This window comes from Cololabis saira, chromosome 1 (assembly GCF_033807715.1).
Source record: "Cololabis saira isolate AMF1-May2022 chromosome 1, fColSai1.1, whole genome shotgun sequence".
Lineage (NCBI taxonomy): Eukaryota > Metazoa > Chordata > Actinopteri > Beloniformes > Belonidae > Cololabis > Cololabis saira.
In genome coordinates, this window is record NC_084587.1 from 31242295 (window position 1) to 31258866 (window position 16572).

Genomic DNA, 16572 nt, shown 5'->3' on the forward strand with positions numbered 1-16572 from the left:
TCTGTGTGGCTGCACCCTGTGGCGCAGTTCCCCTGACGCTACGTTTATGCCGCTGCAGCAGCTGGAAGAGGGATCTTTAGTGAAGAAGGGAGATGGCAGCCTGACTTCAGATGGTGGAGAGTCCTCCAGGCCACGCCCGCCGATAGGGTGGGGGGAAATGACTGTAGTTCTGCAACATATTAATGCTAGTATTATATTGAGATTAAACAGCAAGTTTTTTTGTTTTTGTTTTTTTTTTCAGTTTTTTTTGTTTCAAAAAATGCCTATTTGTGGAAAAAATATGTAGTATTTGAGTTACATAAAAGCTTGTTATTTGTTTTCTTCCTAATTGTCCTTGTGGTCAAGAACCCCCAACACAAAAATGGTTTGGCCGCTGATCAAAATTTGATGTTATCATTTAATTTGAAGTTCAGTGCGCTCAAAATGTCCAGTCAGCACAACTACGGTGCTCAGAAAAGAAGAGAAAAGAGAAGAAGAGAAGAAGAAAATAGAGGCCTCAGAGATTCTCTACACAAATATTTTAAAAAGGGTGGTGACGGTGAAGCTGGAATTAATAAAGTCAGCGTAGAGCAAGGTAAGAAACAACGCAGCCAACGTTCCGAAACAATATGGCTGCGTGCCTCAAAAATTTTTCAGTTAATTTTCATTGCTCTGTTATAGATTTTCACACTGCCCCTTTTGTACAGGTTATTTACATTTACCTCATTTTTTAACCTGTGTTGCAGCTGAGCTGATGATGCTATTGTGTGAAGGAATGTCTCTGAACCCAGTATATCAAATCCCACTTCTAACTTGTCCAGGATTACAGCACCTGCCGTAAAGATAAGCTCTGCACCTCCTCATTTACTCTTACTTCTGTGTCTGTAGTCTCTCTTTGACCATATCTGAAATCTGTAGCAGGATCCAGGGAACTCAGGAATATGTTCCAAAAGCCATGTCACAGTCAGACACTTTATACACTTATTGTGTCCTCATTAGCGCTGAAACTAATAGATTTCCTTTGCTGTGTGACTCACATTCCCCCGTCATGATCAAAGGAAGAAATTGCTCAGGAACCAACTGCTTTCACATGTGAACATGTTTTCCATTGGAATCGTTACTCGTCATAAAATATGTTAAAAAGAGACCCAATAGAAATCCCTTAAGCAGCACAGGATCCAAACCAGCTGAGAAATGTTTAAAATAAATATTCATTTTAACAGCTCAGTAAAAAAAACGTAAGATACCAAGATACAATATTAATATGGATATGGCTTTATTGATGAATATTCAAGTCTGTCTTATTCCAATTATGGCAAGTTTGGACGTGTGTACTTGGTTCTTACGTGGATAATTCCGAGGAAGTGTAATAGCGGTTGCACCTTTCACATCTGCATCAGGATTCACCGCGCATCTGCACAAGGAACAGGGGGATCGTGTCACCAGGCCACCTTGAAAAGGCACAGCCTACTCTTCAGGCACACACTGCACGCTGGTTGCCAACAGCTGGTCCACCACAATAGCTTTCAACTCAGACTTAAAGGAGCATGAGGCTCCTTTTAAGAAATGAGACTCTCTAGCGCCACCCTTCACCACGACGGCCGTTGGGGGTACAGCGAAGCCGGCACGGGAGAACGGGGAGAACGCGCATGCAGCGTCATGTGACGTCACATCCGCAGCCCAGCGCGGGAAATTCGGGACCGAATTGCAGCACATTTTGCAGCACACAGCCTGTTCAAGGCAAAGGAGAGATACACTAGAGGGCTCATTATTTTGGGTTTGGAACGCTTCATCTGACATTATTACTAGAAAACTTAAAATGTATACAGATTTTTTTCATAAATCTTGCCACAATCCGGCCTCAAGCTCCTTTAACTTGTTTTTAATTTTTCAAATTTAAAGTTGTCCTCAATTTGCTGCGGCAAAGAGGGAACAGCTAAAAAGAGACCCCATGTAAAATTCCCTCTAATAATGAGAACTAGGGAATTGTACTCCACATCTCCAGGCAAGAAATAAAAGAATCTCTTTCAGACAACAAGGAAAGTATTTCCCAAACAAACAAAAAAGAAAAGTGTTGGTAACACGTGGGGAAAACACAGGCCAAAACCACAGGGAAATTAATCCTGAACAAATGGGAAGACTCCCGGATAAATGGTTAAAAATGTTCATGGATTAGCCCCTTCTTTATGTTACGACCCGGGCTTGTATGGTTTTGAGCCGTAACATCAAAGAAACGGTTTATTTTTTAACATAAAGTAATTAAACAACACCACAAAGCCCATTCTAAATCCAGATTGAAGAAAAAAACAAACAAACAAAGATATCCTCCTTAAAGACATTAAACCTAACCCAAAATGTACAACCCAAGTCAATCGTATAACAACTAAAGACAATAACGTAATTAACAAATAGAGCTAAAGTAGCAAGAGGGGCAAGCTATTCAACCAGCCACCACCAAATGAGAGTCAGAGTCTTTTAACAGATGAACTCTGATAAGGAATCATCCGTAGCTGTTGCCTGGGTCCGGGACATCAGCCAATCAGTGGAAGTAAGGGAGGCAACATAGAAGGAAGGAGCCAATCCCAGCAGGGTGATGGTGCATCCACTTTGCATGAACCCAGCCACTGTCATCCATCCTAGCAGCCCTCCGAAGTCATCTCATTTACATTTCTACCAATCACATACTCGACTACAGCTGAAGGCCCTAACAGTGATCAAGCGATAAATCTTTCTTCCTATATACATTTAAGTACAGTATGGTCCAGAATTCCAAACACCACACAACTTAAGTTACATTGCTACAATGCATTTTTTTTCCAATACACCCATTTAATAATTTTATGACAAACACACCCTTTGATATATTTACATTTGCAATATGTCGCTGTGACTAACAGACGATCGTGTTAGCCTGCATGGTTCTAAGGATGAAGCATAGCTAAGAGCAGGCAGCTTGTGGTAACCAAGCACCAACCATTTTACTTCTACATTGACACTCATGCTGTCAAGGGTTTAACACTTCCTGTTTTATTTGAAGCCCGTGTCTTTGTGTTTCAGTTCTGGTTTGACCTTCCTGTTTCCCATCGGCCCTGATCGTCCACCTGTGTCTCGTTAAACCTTGTGTATATCTGGTCTTGTCTTTCACCTGCTCCCTGCTGGTCCATACTGTTTTGTCCTCCATATGCCATGTCACGTTTTTGTACTTTTGATTCTTGTTGAATTCAGCTGTTTTTTGTATCCTGCTTAGCAGCGTTTTTGATTTTGTTTCAGTTAAATAAATCACATTTTTGGAACTCCTGCCTTCTGTTCTCCTGCATCTGGGTCCTCACATACCACTCCCTGACACATGTAGAACACATTTTTGTTGCAGTTTCTTGACTGACCAATAGAAGCTGGCTCCAAAAGCGACTAAATCTCCATTGACTGCCATGCAATAATGTCCAACTTTGGACTAGAAATGAACATATTTACAGGCTGGTTAAAAAAAAACAAAAAAAAACGTTTTGGTATCAATTATTTGATTTCACAACCATGACAACTGAGGAGGGTGAATTTTTTTCATGCTACCACCCTTCACGGAGCAACCACCCGTTTGTATTAACCCAGCATCAGCTAAACGCGACTGTCATTGATGATTTTGCCGTCGAGTCAACATGTTAAATAATACATCTCGCTGTACACGTCTGATGGCAGCTCTGCAAATATTTCGGGAGGGTTCAGCTGAAGGAGCTGGGAACAAAGCTAACTTTGACTGAAATATGGTGGGCGTGTTTCCACCGGCTTCCGAAACAATATGGCTGCGTGCCGCAAGAAGAAAAACAGACTTCAAAACCAATCTTCAGAGACCAGTGTCTAACCCAATGTCAGCTAAATGCAGCGACCATTTCTTATTTCCCCACCTAAATGAAGTCTGACACAGGAGGTCCACCTGCTAAAATTTGCCAGCAGCTTTGCACCTTCTCTAGCATGAATCAGCTGCAGGAGCGGGGTGCCATGGTGGACCATTTCAGGATCCTTCCAACCCAAAATCTGCTTGCAACTGACTATATCAGGTGACAATGCCTGCTATAGCAGCATTATGCTGTATGCAGCATGTCGAGTGACTGGGTTTCCCCCAGAGTTCATCTAGTCTTCATTTCAGATTTGGCAATGATCTTTTTGGATATTGTTTTGTTACTGACACTTGAAATGAAGATGTTTGAACAGATTTGATAAAGATAATATTATTTTGTCTCATTACCATAAGCTAAGTCAGCCATGCTAAATTGGCTAAAATTGATTGATATAAAGTGAGTGTGTTCCAGGCCGGCCTGCGCATTCCAAGTATGAGGAAAAAAGAGACAGAAAATCTATGGGTGATGTCACAGAAGGTTCATCCAGTAATTATACAGTCTATGGTCTACACAAGTCTCAACTGATGCATCTTCCATAAAATTAACAGCGCAAGAAAAACACAACAGGGGATTTCAGATGTTCTTGTCTAGATGTGGGCTTTGAATTGGAACAGAAAAGAAGTAAAGAAAAGAACTAATATAGAGAAATAACTTCTGTCTGTTTCGTTTGCCACTTTGTTTGCTGTGCTTCTGTTGTGCTCACCAGTCAAGCTCCCCCCTGTTGCTCACCTATCTCCCATCTTATTCCTTCCATCAGTTCTTTGGACTCTGCTTTTTTTGGTTAGTTTTTTTTTATATTTCTCCACGGCAATTCAATTGTTTCATAAAACAACATTGTTTCTAGTCCTACCTCCTAATTTCCTGCATTTTGGGTGATCCTACACATTGTACAGACAAATATGTTACTCGCTTCACTGTCACTTTTCTTTTCTTTTTTTTACTTTTAAGTGCATGCTCTTGCTCAAAAGGAATACAACATTGAATAAAAGAAAAATCCCAGCTTGAGTACTTTTATGGGAGCTTGAAGTGGGTGCAAACCTAAATACAGTCTTGTCACATTGTGTGGTGCCACTTTGGTTTGAAAATATGCTATTGAGTAAGTCTTTCAGCTTTATAGGTGATGTTACATCATAGAAATAGCTCAGAGTGCCTTTATCCAGCCTCCCTACTGTATTCACTGTACTTCAGAAATGGGAAGTTGCTATTCTTTTGCTTTTGGTTTTTTACTTTTCCATCAACAATATTGTTAATGAAATTGAAGAATTAAATAAGCTTATAATAATCTACCAGTTATTTGTACTGCAGAAGTGTAAAACTCAGAGCAACCACAAACAGGGGAACATCAGGTCTCATATGCCAGTCTGAAAATGTGGGTTTTGAGGAGGGACTTGAAAAGGGAGAAGGAGTCAGTGACTGTGTTTACATGCACTCAATAACCCTTTTAAAACCCGAATATTGGCAATAACCTGAATTTTCACGGCAATGTAAACACCAATTACCCCTTTGAATAACCCGAATTTGCTCATATTCGGGTTTTTAAAAACCCGAATATTCGGATTTTTAAAAACCCGAATATGACCCCTGGGTTACTCCTTTAAAACCCAAATATTTGGTCATGTAAACGCCAAACGGAATATCCCCATCAAACGGAACATGAATTTGTTTTCTGCGCATGCTCTGTTCGCAAGGAATCTTGGTCTTTTGAGTCCAGCAAGTCATTCTAAACATGGAGAAACACAAGACCACGCCACACTTTTGGAGTGAGGAGGAGACTAATCACTTCATAAATGTAATGAAGGATATGAACATTCTGGCATTTGTAGACGGTAGAAAGTACGGGGATAGCGTGATTTAAAAGAAAGTGAGCGAAAAGTTGCGCGAAGCAGCATTTGTTTTGAATTTGGATACAGGAAGAAGAAGCGGAAATGACGGGAATTGCGTCATCACGTTCTCCGCGTGTCGCTGGTTTGATCGAGATATCCCGAATGATTAATTACCATGTAAACGGAATATTCCGAATGTTTCCCGTAACTGGAATATTAGCAATAACCCGAATTTTGACTGCATGTAAACGTAGTCAGTGTTCCTGAGGTCAGGGGGGAGGGAGTTCCAGAGATGAGGGGCAGAGTGGCTGAAGGCTCTAGACCCCATGGTGGACAGACGGACTGGGTTATAAGAAGGAAGCAGATTGAAGTACCTTAAATACTGTATCCTGATATCAATCATATATTCATTAACCATTTTGTATTAAACAGACAAAGCCACACCACTGATTTGAAGCCTGCTGATGTACAACAATTGCATGATTACTTCCAACAGAAACGATCAAACAGACTGACTAACAGTAAGGTAAACTGCTTCACATCAATATATATACACTAAAATAAGAAACAAGTACATTTGATGAACAGTTTTCAAGTTAATTTTAATTGTTCCTAAAGTTAGAACAAAAACTTTTGGCGAGACCTCGTTCTGCTACTACGGTCCTCATCTGTGGAAGCGCCTACCAGTGAACTTCAGGGCCGCAGAGACGGTTGACATTTTTAAAAAATAGGCTCCTTTTTAGTTTGGTTTATAACTGAATTGTATTTATTAGTGTGGTTTAGTTTATTGTTATTTAGTTATTATTATTTTTCAATTATTTTATTATATTATTCTTTTATATTAACTTTCTATTAACTTTATTTTAATGTTGTTTTTACTTTTTCATATGTTAACTCCAGTGCTTTTTCCTCATGAGGATCTTCCACTTCAATTGGCCTATGCCTACTTGCCCTGTTCGCGGTCGCTGGGGAGTCCTGCACTGCAGCCTTGGCTGTGGTTTGGACACCGGCCGGCCCTGATCTGGGCGATTACCCCGTCTTGATGCCCTCATTGGTCAGGGTGGGGGGGCTCTTGGTGTGGATAGATCCCCAAGATTAATTTTTTTGTTTTTTATGATGTTCGGGGTATGTGTGCTGTGTGGGTATTAAAGAGCATATTGCAGGTTGGAGACCCCTGTGAATCAATGTGTAGGAAAATAATGTAGGAACTGAATTTTCATTGAAATACACATAAATATATACTACAGTGACCTCTGGAGTTGTTTTTGTGAGAGTATTTTACTTCCGCATCTGAAAAAGCTGAACCGGAAGTGACGTCGCATTGGGGAGCGCGGTGAATTCAACAATAGGAAAAATAATGGATCTTAATGTTAGTTGTGACACTGAAGAGGTTGTGAATGTGTATTCACACCAATATGACAGGCCACAGCCTTATAATTACGTTACCCGTTAGCCCCCCCACGTTCTTTTGATTGACAGCTGAAACTCGCTTTTTAAAAGGCTGATTTATGTGTCCGCGTTACACCAACGCAGACCCTACGGCGTAGGTTACGCAGCGACGCACACTAGGACTAGAGCCGCGTACCCTACGCCGTAGGCTACGCCGTCGATTTTACGCGGAACCATAAATCTGCCTTTATTCACTACAGCACCCGCCCGTGCTCCTGAAAGAAACTCCGAAAATAACTCCTTAACCTTTCTGACCTTGGGGCCCAATTTTTTCAGTACCGAGTGGCCCGGGGCCCATTAAATATTAACACTGTATAGCAGGGGTCTTCAACTAAAACTTTAAGAGGTCCAGAACATCATAATATATATATATATATGTATATATATATATATATATATATATATATATATATATATATATATATATATATATATATATATATATTCAAGTAGCCTCATAGTTGTATCAACATCTGCATCTGACTGTTATATTAAAAAAAGTACATATTTGCCAATTAACATGTGTAACTTGAATTACTTGAATTTTTTTCTCTTAAAAATAAAATACATTTTATTTTATTTTTCTAATGCTATCTTATTTTATTTCTCTACCAGCAGTTTGAATTTCCCCTTTTCTTTGTTAATTGTCTCAACACATTTTTTATAATAAATGAATATAAACATTGGTGAGCCTGGAACGATATTTAGTTTTAATTATGTTCACTGTGGAGAAAGCTGCTTCACAGCTGTATGTGGACCGAAATATGGATGTTTTAAGATGGTCAGTTTATTTTCTGTGACTTCAGTTCAGACTTGAGTGGATATGTTTGATGAAAAACTTTGTGTTTTGTTTCAGTGGCGTTTCACTTTCGCACTTTGAACGCCACGGTCTCTGAACGTATGAGACACTGGTTTTGTCCCAGTGGGAAGACTGAACCAGGATGAATCTGTCCATTCCGGGTTGAGCTTTCCTTTCCACCTGTTACGCTTCTCATCTCTGTATACACTCAAGCTAATTACCCTATTTTGACGACCATACGGGCGCCGTGTGGAAAGACGCACCCTCAGTTTTGTGTGTCATTTCTGTAAAACACACACACAGCGCACCGTGTGGAAAGGCACCGTCAACACACACGGAGCGCCGCCTTACAACAACACACACACCAGCATACAAGTGTGCATATTTAAAAATAGAGAGGGAACAAAACTTAGTTTGATTGTACTTTATTTAAGATATTACATTAATCAGTTGTCAGAGGACTCAGCGCGTCAGGTTTCATCCGAGCCTGATCAGCTGAGACAGGGCAGGAGCCCGCAGCTCTCTGGCTGCGGAGCAGCCGAGTCTTTCCGATGCTTTTGAGAAAGCCCGAACAACAGTCCAGTCCAGCAGACACGTCAGCCCTGCATCTACATGTACAATCCTTCAGCAGTAAACGACGGAGCCCGCAAGCCCGAGAGGCACCGACCTCCCCGGCCGCGGGGACGCGTCAGGATAAATGATCACGCCGCGCTCGCTCGCTCTGGGCGCAGACCCAAGTAATCGATCCCTGATCCTGGCGGATCTAAACCTACTCTGTGCAAAATGAAGAATTTACTCTGTAACTACACACCATTTCTCTTACTATTACACGTACAGCTAGCTGAGTGTCTTCTCCTCATTTGGTCGGGAGTTGCTACGCAGTCCCGCGGCCCTCGCGGCCCACATGTGCAAAACTGATTTTTTTTTTGCGGCCCACTAGATGGTGCTCGCGGCCCAAGTGTGGGCCGCGGCCCTATGGTTAAGAATCACTGTCCTAAAAGATGGGTGAGTACTTGTAATCTGTCTACGTTTGTACTTTCTAAACAGAAAACAGGCTTATTATCTTCTCTTTTTTCTGATTAAAGCATCCGAAATAGCCGGGTATTTTTAAAACCGAATACTTCCCCCCCTTCGTTTATCCACATTACATCGTTGTTAAAAAAAAAAACCTTCCACACAGAACCGAAGATCTGCGTTTTCGACCACTTTCATAAGCATTCCAAACCTGTAGATCATCTGGTCTTCCAGCCTCCGGGCCGCCTCTGTTGCGCCGCTTCCCCGGGATCCGCGCCTCCTCCTCGGGCAACGAGCTGGAGTTTCCCCGTGTCCGCCGCGGAGCTGCCGCGTTAATCCACGCAGCCCAGCTGCAGCCCTGCTGCGCGTCGCCGCGTACGTACCCTAGGCTCCGCGTCGGTGTAACGGTGTCCAGAGCAGAGACCATTTATTTAATAAATAGCTTGGAGGACAGATGGTGGATCATCTGCAGTTCTGGATCGCACGTTAGACGTCAGACTCAGAGCAGATTTGTTGTTGTTTTGGAGCATAATGTGACGTTCGAAAAACGCAAAACTCCGGTTGTCTCTGTCTACACCAGGTCTACACGCATCTACATAAACAGAGTTTTCAAAAATCTTCCCTTTGCCTGGAGTTTTTTTAAACATTCGTTTATTTGCGTTTTCATGTGGATGACAGGTCCAAACGTAGGAAAATATCTTCGGTTTAGCAGATACCCGGCTACGTGTGTACGGGTCTGGGCAGTCAGATGGGGCAGAGCTGTGGAGACGTCTCCCCAGTGCTACGTCATATGACGCGGTGTTCGAAAAAAAAAAAGCGTTTGTAGGAACTTGGCTAAAATTAGCCACTTTTTCCTCTGAATACGTGCCCTTATGTCTTGTAAAACATATTAAATCCTACATTACAGTTTTTTTCGATTGCTTACACACTAAAATTAAAAGTAGTACACTATTAGCAAAACCTTACACTCAAGAAGCAAAACATCAGCCCATATTTGCACAACTATAAGCACATTGTCAACCTCACACTTGTTGCAAAACTCTACACACAGTGATTTTCAAAACACTAAACACACTAAACGTACATTAGACACAAAAATCTATCATAAAGTCACTTCTTTGCAATACCAAAGCACTGACTGTCAAATTAGCACACCGTCCAACCAGTTGGTTCAACACAGTCATCAGGTGTGCAAACACTTGTTTGCTTAAATGTAGACACACCAATCAGGTGTATCTACACTATAGAAAGCAGCAGGTGAGCTCATTGGTCTCCAAGCACAAGAGTCAGAGAAAGACTACAGTTTTTCTCGATTGCTTTGACACATTTTGCACATCATGGGTCAACTTTATCTAATGCTCACACCTTCTTTGCACAGCAAGAGTCCTCTCTGGCGAATCGGTTAACTATTTCTCATTGCTTTCACACAATTTTCTTTTCAAAACAGTTAACACACTTCTCACAAAGAGACACAAAACATAACTGATTTACCATGGCAACACATTGCAGACACTTTGTAGCAGCCAATTGGAACTGCTCTCTCAATTCTAAAAATTATCAGCACCTGTGTGAACTCTCTTTGAAAAACAAAGCAAGTAGTCCTCAACCTATCAAAGAGGTCAATAGCTTGAAGTTGACACCAAGCATGGATGGAGGAGGACGTGGATGAGAACATGTGGCCTGATCGTCAGGCCCGTGTCGACAATGCGTAATTTTCCTGTATTTTTATTTTTTTCATATTTACAGGGTTTCATTTGATTGTGTTTCATTTACAGTACTTTCTTTGAGAATTGACCTTTGTTGTACTGCATATTGAACCCTGTCATTTTGATTGCTTACAGTATGTGCATGTGACAAGTACTGCAATAAATATTTTTCTGTCAGAATCTTGACATTTTGTACACAGTAGAACAAATGTAAATCAATGGTGTTGACAGGAACTTCAGCAATACAAAAACAGATCTACAATATTTTACTGTATACACATTTTCTGATTTTACTGTAAATACTCTGTGACAGTATATTTCTAAGTTATATAACTAAGTTAGAGTGCTCAATACAAAACCCAAATTGTAGTATGTTGTCAGTTGTAAAATAGTCAATACTATGAGGGTGTTGAACAAAAGTTGATATTGATAGCTGTGGTTTCAATTTTGTTATCCATCGTTACAGTAAATAAATGAGAAAACACACATGTTCAATTGAGAAAAAATTGTAGGTTTTGATGGAAAAGTTTGGTTTTGATGGATGTGTGACAAGTTTTGAGAAAGTGGTGTCATTCTGCAAACATCATAAAGTGTTTTGGTTATTTCAGCTTCTGTTAAGGGCTTTGTGTGAGCTGTTTTGAAAAAGTAAACTGTGAATGGAAAAATGGGCCAAAACGATCAAGAAAAACTGTATATTTGTACTTTGTTGATAGTAGCCTACTCTAATCATAGGGACGTAGAAGTGCTAAAAGTGTTTTAGGTTTATCACAGCAGAGTGTAACTCGTGCAAACAGAGTATAGTAATGTGAAACGTGTTTGTTTCATATGGTAACAAAGTGTGGTTTTTAAAAAGAAGTGTATAGTTTTTACAAGCGTGTTTAATTTTGCAAAGGATCTGTAATGTTTTGCTAATTTGGTGTGTTGTTGTGATAATTGTGTGTAGTGTTTTGAAACCACGGGCCCTGTTTTGAAAATCATGCTTAGGCAATCAAGAAAAACTGTAACTTCTCACATAGTCATTTTCACATAAGGTCAGGTATCATTTTAAAAAAAATTCTAACCTGCAATATGCTCTTTAAAGTGAGGATGTGTGTCAAAATGACCAGATGTATGTTTTTAACCACTATTGTGTGAGTTTTTCTATGTTAAATGATGATTTCATTATGTAAAGCACTTTGTGTTACTCGTGTATGAAAAGTGCTTCATAAATAGTTTGATTTGATTTGATACCAAGATTATGAGGTCATGATTCATGATTCTTCATGTTCTGGGTCTCTGGAAAGCGTCTAGAGACAACTTCTGTTGTAATAGACGCTATATAAATAAAATTGAATTGAATTGAATGATCCAGTGTAAATACTAAAGGCATCAGGATATTTACCTGTTACAGACCAACACTAAAACAAACAAATCAAATACACATATGCAAATAACATGACAGTGAGTTTGAAATTGCTATGTGATCTTTGTGAATTTTATCTGATTAATTTTATTTGCTGATTCTTAAGACTCATGGTACCAGTAATACTGCTCATTCAGTTTAAACAAGATTCTCAAAGCCTGTTGGACGTGCTTTTATTCTTATTTTGCCCTTAAAGCTATCCACAATAATAACATCAGTGAGTTTTATCGCTAGTCAATAGTTCCGATTATCGCTCATAGTTTTTGACCACCTTCAGTTCTTAGACTTCTTCAGACTTGAGGTCAGAGTTCCAGGTTCTTTGGAGTGAAAAGTCTTGGTCCGTCAGTGTCCAGGCCAGAAGACACAGATTTAAACTCTGTTGGCAGTCTCTGGTAGGACAATTTGTTACTGGTATATATATCACAGAAAGGAGCCCAGTGTTAAAAGGTAGGGCCAAAGACGCAGTGTGATATGTCAAGGCACTCAGCATGATACATATTAATAGCTGGGATTTGTTGCCATTTAGTCCCCATCATACCCAACAAGCTTCAAAATGCCACCAACTCTGTGGATATACAGTGCATGAAACATCTTGAGTGAAATGAAGAGATTAGATACATTCAACCTATACTCTCACACCCATACATTCATGTATATCAGACCTTTAGAATTAGGAATTTCCAACTCAAAACCTAACCGTATTGAGTACTCAACTCCAATGTATTTTTTTTTTTAAAGCCTTCAGGGAGTGAATTGAAAAATATATTGATGGCTGTCTGCCAGATTGGTATTGACAAATGAGCTCAGTAACAGCGCTCTTGTCTTTTTGCTGTCAATAAAACAATTTAGTATTGCAAAATTACATCAGACCTTCACTGACTGTCAGACTGTCTGACTTAAGAATCTAATTAGGGTAGTGATTGTTCAGTCAGGGGAACATAATTCTGAGACAGAACACTTTACGTCTACTATACATTGTTTTCCATGTGAAGGGAACATCATGAAGCTGATGATTAACATTGCTCCGAGGGAAACAAGGCTGATCCCACAAACCCGAGCATAATGTGACTGTTGATGAAAAAAGAAGTGAAACATCACTGACAACCACACCTGAAACATACAGAACATATCATTGAGTTCATTTAGGCAGAAAAGTGGTGAGTTGTTGCCATCTACTGACCAAATACAGCATTGCTGAAATCAAAGGGTTTATGGTTGATTTGGATCCGTGAGTAAATCTTCCTTAAAATAACGGTATTCATTCATATTTAAACATTTATTGCATTTTAGTCTAATATATTCATGTAGTCTATGATTTTTTACAGAGGTAAATACTGTACTTTTCACTCTCTTATCTCCAATTTTAATATTATTGGAATGAAAGCAAGCAAAAGTGAATCTATTTAAAACAGTAAAACAGTGGACTGTGACAAGTTTGCATCCATCCATAATCTACAACCACTAATTGGAACGCAGGGTCTTAGGGATCTGCTGGAGCCTATCCCAACTTTAAAAGAAAGGGGTACACTTTGGAGAGGATGCCAGTCCATCACAAGGCCACATATAAACAAACAAACACACACATCACCGATTAACCTGACATGCATGTTTGTTGACTGTGGGAGGAAGCCAGCAAAAAACCCACGCAGGCAATGGAAAAGTTCGTATAACCTCTAATTTCAAACTATAAGAAAGATTTTCCCTTTTTAACTGTATCCACTCTGCACTTGACTTTAGAATTTGGCTCCATATATTTCTGCATCCCACGAAGCTAGAAGATGTTGAGTTATGATGCGAAGCAATAGGATGTTCTTCGTTATAAAATGCAAGTGGTGACACAAAACCTGTCGTGTTTGAAACAATTAAAACATCACTAATTGGAAGCCCAAACCCGTAGGGTCAAATTACAGCAACACCTAAAAACAGAGGGGTATGAAGTAGCGATTTCAAACATCCAAGAGAGTTAGCTGACTCTCAGTGGGAGATTCTTCCACAGTCTGAGAACCAAGACATCAAATGCTCAGCCAAGGTGTGAGATGAGAGGGAGGTTAGACTATCAGGCTGTGCTCAGTGAGAGGTTGATAGTGTTCATCAGTGACCTGGTTTACAGGTCACTGGAGCAGTCTGGAGCTCGGCCTCACAGAAGAGGAGCAAGATGCTTAAATGAGTTCTACAGTTGACGGGAAGCCAGAGAAGTGGTATGAGAACTTGGCAGATATCCAAGTGATACGGGGTCCTGGTGGACAGCCGTGCTGTAAGGGGGCTACAGTAACATAGTTTTGGCGGTATTTAAGCATGAGACAAAACAGCAAAGTAAAACCATTTTAAATTATCTGTCCAAGAGATAAAGTATACAGAAATGTGCCTTAGAGGGAAGTATCTGGATTATTTAATTGGTGTCCCATGTCTATCAAATTTCATCAATCAGTCATAGATTAAGTCATCGATTTACATATCGATATTGATATTTAATATGTTAATAATAACAATGGCAAATTTCAACAATGTAATTGTAACTAAGAAGTAGGGCTGGGCGATATATCGAGATTTTAATATATATCGATATATTTTCAAACGCGATATGGTACGAGACAATATCGTTTATATCGATTTAAAAAAAAATATATTTTTTTTTTATTTTATTTTTTTTACTTTTTTTTATGATTTTGATATAGCTTATTTTGTGACAAATTGACTTGAATGTTTTATTTGAGATTTGCACAAATGTTTTGTTATTTGCACAACTGTCAACCTCAGTGGAAAAGTCTGCCTGTTACTGTCTACATTGTATTAATTTCAGTGTATTTTAATGTAATTGTTATAATGCAGGAAAGGGATATTTGTTTTATTTTATTCAAGAATTATTTTTATTCTATATATGCAGGCAGTTTATTTTTATTTCATTTGTTTTATACATTTTGATATTGTGCAGACCTCTGTTAATAAAGGAACCTGTGTGACATTTGGCACGAGGCATTGTATTAAAACTGACTGTTTTTTTAAGGGTTTGCCTCAGAAAAAAATGAAGCTAACAGAGATGCTATGCTATAATGCTTTGGGGGAAACCTCAATTATGGCACAGAAAAAATATCGATATATATCGAGTATCGCCATTCAGCTAGAAAATATCGAGATATGACTTTTGGTCCATATCGCCCAGCCCTACTAAGAAGCCAAGATTAGTGATGATACTAGAAGGTTGATTCAGGAGAGGAAAAAAAAACAAAAGCTGCACAGTTGAGCTGTCATTGCGCTGAAGATATCCAGTAGCTAATCTCATAATGACTGCAGTAAGCAGGCCCGTCAGTGCCAGCTGTGTCAGCCTGTATCCTCCATAGTCTGTACAGCAGTGATGAGGTACGAGCACAGCTGTCGCCCACAGCAACACCACAGGGAGGAACATGCACGGCGTGACAAATAAAAATCAGTCCAGTAGATTGGTCAACAACCAAAATAATCTTTACTTGCAGTTTTAATACACATACATGTTTCTATTGTATGCCAGCAACAGACACGATAAAATAAGTTAAAATAAAATGTTATTCTTGCAGTCGTTCAAATAAGTTGCTCAGGTCTTGTCAGAAATCTATGCCTACAAAGTGAGAGGCATAGAGCTGTCATATACAATATTACTTAGTCAGAATAAGAACGACTTCATTGCCAGTGTCAGTGAAACAGGTTCACAGATTAGGAAACTGCTCTGATGTCATGGTGCAAATAACATGAAATAATGGAAAAGTAAAAAGAGAACAAAAGATCAAATAAAATGAAAAAAAATTAGGAGGGCATGCAGGATTAAAATATGGTAAAATAAATATGATAGGTGTGAAAATATATACATGTGCAAAAAAGTAGCAGGCTCTTTAAGTGGCTGTGCTGTGTCAAAGTTATTTACTATTGTTCATGAGTCTGAAGGCTGAGGGGAAGAAGCTGTTCTTGTGGTGGGAGGTTCTGGTCCGGATGGACCTGATGGACCAGAACCTCCTGCCTGAGTGGAGGGGGTTGAATAGACTGCGTCCAGGGTGAGAAGGGTCAGCCGCAATCTGACCTGCACGACCTAAAGTCCTGGAGGTTTACAGGTCCTGCAGAAATGGGAGGTTGGTGCCGATCACCTTCTCAGCAACGCTGCAGGCTATATACAGTATAGTCTATATATTTTATATTTGAAGGATTAATTGTATTTAGGTATGGGTTTGTATAAATATGTTTGCTTATGATACAGGAATTATACATTTTCTAATGATACACCTTGAAAACCAAATGCCTATACTTCAAGTTTTCACCTTGTTACAAAGTCAATGCTTTGTTTAATTATAACATGGTCTTATTAACATTATCTGTTCAGACTCACCCTTGTGTTTAAATGAAAAACCTCAAGGTATGTATTATACATTTTATTGTCATCTTCTTTGACGAAATGATAAAATGTGGTTGTACTTTGCTTTCTCTGCTATGAATGCAAAACTGTATGGCCTTAAATAACGACAAATTATCTTCATTTTCTGTC